This window comes from Osmerus mordax, unplaced genomic scaffold (assembly GCF_038355195.1).
Source record: "Osmerus mordax isolate fOsmMor3 unplaced genomic scaffold, fOsmMor3.pri Scaffold_163, whole genome shotgun sequence".
NCBI lineage: Eukaryota > Metazoa > Chordata > Actinopteri > Osmeriformes > Osmeridae > Osmerus > Osmerus mordax.
Window position 1 is genome coordinate 25,001 of NW_027120475.1, and position 3,398 is coordinate 28,398.

The following is a 3,398-nucleotide window of genomic DNA, read 5'->3' on the forward strand; positions in this document are numbered from 1 at the left end:
ACCTTGCATTGTCAAATACCAAATCTGGTTATGAATAAGTAGCCTATGGTTGTCGACGTATTTCGTACGGCCAAACCAGCATGGCAACGCCCGATCTCGTCCGATCTCGGAAGCTAAGCAAGGTTGGGCCTGGTTAGTACTTGGATGGGAGACCGCCTGGGAATACCAGGTGCTGTATGCTCTTTTGCTCACTTGCAATATGCACAAGTAGTCCTTCATGAAAGGGGCTGGAAGCTGCTTTCATTTTGCCAAGAGAGAGAGACCACCTTGCATTGTCAAATACCAAATCTGGTTATGAATAAGTAGCCTATGGTTGTCGACGTATTTCGTACGGCCAAACCAGCATGGCAACGCCCGATCTCGTCCGATCTCGGAAGCTAAGCAAGGTTGGGCCTGGTTAGTACTTGGATGGGAGACCGCCTGGGAATACCAGGTGCTGTATGCTCTTTTGCTCACTTGCAATATGCACAAGTAGTCCTTCATGAAAGGGGCTGGAAGCTGCTTTCATTTTGCCGAGAGAGAGAGAGACCACCTTGCATTGTCAAATACCAAATCTGGTTATGAATAAGTAGGCCTATGGTTGTCGACGTATTTCGTACGGCCAAACCAGCATGGCAACGCCCGATCTCGTCCGATCTCGGAAGCTAAGCAAGGTTGGGCCTGGTTAGTACTTGGATGGGAGACCGCCTGGGAATACCAGGTGCTGTATGCTCTTTTGCTCACTTGCAATATGCACAAGTAGTCCTTCATGAAAGGGGCTGGAAGCTGCTTTCATTTTGCCGAGAGAGAGAGACCACCTTGCATTGTCAAATACCAAATCTGGTTATGAATAAGTAGCCTATGGTTGTCGACGTATTTCGTACGGCCAAACCAGCATGGCAACGCCCGATCTCGTCCGATCTCGGAAGCTAAGCAAGGTTGGGCCTGGTTAGTACTTGGATGGGAGACCACCTGGGAATACCAGGTGCTGTATGCTCTTTTGCTCACTTGCAATATGCACAAGTAGTCCTTCATGAAAGGGGCTGGAAGCTGCTTTCATTTTCCTGAGAGAGAGAGAGAGAGAGACCACCTTGCATTGTCAAATACTAAATCTGGTTATTAATAAGTAGCCTATGGTTGTCGAAGTATTTCGTACGGCCAAACCAGCATGGCAACGCCCGATCTCGTCCGATCTCGTAAGCTAAGCAAGGTTGGGCCTGGTTAGTACTTGTATGGGAGACCGCCTGGGAAAACCAGGTGCTGTATGCTCTTTGCTCACTTGCAATATGCACAAGTAGTCCTTCATGAAAGGGGCTGGAAGCTGCTTTCATTTTCCTGAGAGAGAGAGAGAGAGAGAGACCACCTTGCATTGTCAAATACCAAATCTGGTTATGAATAAGTAGCCTATGGTTGTCGACGTATTTCGTACGGCCAAACCAGCATGGCAACGCCCGATCTCGTCCGATCTCGGAAGCTAAGCAAGGTTGGGCCTGGTTAGTACTTGGATGGGAGACCGCCAGGGAATACCAGGTGCTGAATGCTCTTTTGCTCACTTGCAATATGCACAAGTAGTCCTTCATGAAAGGGGCTGGAAGCTGCTTTCATTTTGCCGAGAGAGAGAGACCACCTTGCATTGTCAAATACCAAATCTGGTTATGAATAAGTAGCCTATGGTTGTCGACGTATTTCGTACGGCCAACCAGCATGGCAACGCCCGATCTCGGAAGCTAAGCAAGGTTGGGCCTGGTTAGTACTTGGATGGGAGACCGCCTGGGAATACCAGGTGCTGTATGCTCTTTTGCTCACTTGCAATATGCACAAGTAGTCCTTCATGAAAGGGGCCGGAAGCTGCTTTCATTTTGCCGAGAGAGAGAGAGAGACAGAGAGAGAGAGAGAGAGAGAGAGAGAGACCACCTTGCATTGTCAAATACCAAATCTGTTATGAATAAGTATCCTATGGTTGTCGACGTATTTCGTACGGCCAAACCAGCATGGCAACGCCCGATCTCGTCCGATCTCGGAAGCTAAGCAAGGTTGGGCCCTGGTTAGTACTTAGATGGGAGACCGCCTGGGAATACCAGGTGTTGTATGCTCTTTTGCTCACTTGCAATATGCACAAGTAGTCCTTCATGAAAGGGGCTGGAAGCTGCTTTCATTTTCCTGAGAGAGAGAGAGAGAGAGAGAGAGAGAGAGAGAGAGAGAGAGAGAGAGAGAGAGAAGAGAGAGAGAGAACCACCTTGCATTGTCAAATACCAAATCTGGTTATGAATAAGTAGCCTATGGTTGTCGACGTATTTCGTACGGCCAAACCAGCATGGCAACGCCCGATCTCGTCCGATCTCGGAAGGTAAGCAAGGTTGGGCCTGGTTAGTACTTGGATGGGAGACCACCTGGGAATACCAGGTGCTGTATGCTCTTTTGCTCACTTGCAATATGCACAAGTAGTCCTTCATGAAAGGGGCTGGAAGCTGCTTTCATTTTCGTGAGAGAGAGAGAGAGAGAGAGACCACCTTGCATTGTCAAATACCAAATCTGGTTATGAATAAGTAGTCTATGGTTGTCGACGTATTTCGTACGGCCAAACCAGCATGGCAACGCCCGATCTCGTCAGATCTCGGAAGCTAAGCAAGGTTGGGCCTGGTTAGTACTTTGGATGGGAGACCACCTGGGAATACCAGGTGCTGTATGCTCTTTTGCTCACTTGCAAAATGCACAAGGTAGTCCTTCATGAAAGGGGCTGGAAGCTGCTTTTATTTTGCCGAGAGAGAGAGAGAGACCACCTTGCATTGTCAAATACCAAATCTGGTTATTAATAAGTAGCCTATGGTTGTCGAAGTATTTCTTACGGCCAAACCAGCATGGCAACGCCCGATCTCGTAAGCTAAGCAAGGTTGGGCCTGGTTAGTACTTGGATGGGAGACCACCTGGGAATACCAGGTGCTGTATGCTCTTTTGCTCACTTGCAAAATGCACAAGTAGTCCTTCATGAAAGGGGCTGGAAGCTGCTTTCATTTTCCTGAGAGAGAGAGAGAGAGAGAGAGACCACCTTGCATTGTCAAATACCAAATCTGGTTATGAATAAGTATCCTATGGTTTTCGACGTATTTCGTACGGCCAAACCAGCATGGCAACGCCCGATCTCGTCCGATCTCTGAAGCTAAGCAAGGTTGGGCCTGGTTAGTACTTAGATGGGAGACCGCCTGGGAATACCAGGTGTTGTATGCTCTTTTGCTCACTTGCAATATGCACAAGTAGTCCTTCATGAAAGGGGCTGGAAGCTGCTTTCATTTTCCTGAGAGAGAGAGAGAGAGACCACCTTGCATTGTCAAATACCAAATCTGGTTATTAATAAGTAGCGTATGGTTGTCGAAGTATTTCGTACGGCCAAACCAGCATGGCAACGCCCGATCTCGTCCGAT

General features: G+C 48.2%; 5 non-coding genes and 7 pseudogenes across 5 annotated transcripts; all 12 read left to right on the forward strand.

Moving 5' to 3' along the window:
- Positions 1 to 62: 62 nt before the first annotated feature.
- LOC136939265 (5S ribosomal RNA) lies at positions 63 to 181 on the forward strand. Its single transcript, XR_010875766.1, has one exon. It is a non-coding gene; the product is annotated as a 5S ribosomal RNA (ribosomal RNA).
- Positions 182 to 326: 145 nt separating this feature from the next.
- Positions 327 to 445, forward strand: LOC136939266 (5S ribosomal RNA). Its single transcript, XR_010875767.1, has one exon. It is a non-coding gene; the product is annotated as a 5S ribosomal RNA (ribosomal RNA).
- Positions 446 to 593: 148 nt separating this feature from the next.
- Positions 594 to 712, forward strand: LOC136939267 (5S ribosomal RNA). The gene has a single exon (XR_010875768.1). It is a non-coding gene; the product is annotated as a 5S ribosomal RNA (ribosomal RNA).
- A 145-nt stretch (positions 713 to 857) lies between these two features.
- LOC136939248 (5S ribosomal RNA) lies at positions 858 to 976 on the forward strand. Its single transcript, XR_010875750.1, has one exon. It is a non-coding gene; the product is annotated as a 5S ribosomal RNA (ribosomal RNA).
- A 153-nt stretch (positions 977 to 1,129) lies between these two features.
- Positions 1,130 to 1,248, forward strand: LOC136939217 (5S ribosomal RNA; annotated as a pseudogene).
- Positions 1,249 to 1,402: 154 nt separating this feature from the next.
- LOC136939207 (5S ribosomal RNA) lies at positions 1,403 to 1,521 on the forward strand (annotated as a pseudogene).
- A 145-nt stretch (positions 1,522 to 1,666) lies between these two features.
- LOC136939246 (5S ribosomal RNA) lies at positions 1,667 to 1,774 on the forward strand (annotated as a pseudogene).
- Positions 1,775 to 1,952: 178 nt separating this feature from the next.
- Positions 1,953 to 2,072, forward strand: LOC136939223 (5S ribosomal RNA; annotated as a pseudogene).
- Positions 2,073 to 2,275: 203 nt separating this feature from the next.
- On the forward strand, positions 2,276 to 2,394 carry LOC136939274 (5S ribosomal RNA). The gene has a single exon (XR_010875774.1). It is a non-coding gene; the product is annotated as a 5S ribosomal RNA (ribosomal RNA).
- A 155-nt stretch (positions 2,395 to 2,549) lies between these two features.
- On the forward strand, positions 2,550 to 2,669 carry LOC136939208 (5S ribosomal RNA; annotated as a pseudogene).
- Positions 2,670 to 2,819: 150 nt separating this feature from the next.
- On the forward strand, positions 2,820 to 2,928 carry LOC136939245 (5S ribosomal RNA; annotated as a pseudogene).
- Positions 2,929 to 3,085: 157 nt separating this feature from the next.
- On the forward strand, positions 3,086 to 3,204 carry LOC136939219 (5S ribosomal RNA; annotated as a pseudogene).
- The last annotated feature ends 194 nt before the right edge of the window (positions 3,205 to 3,398 follow it).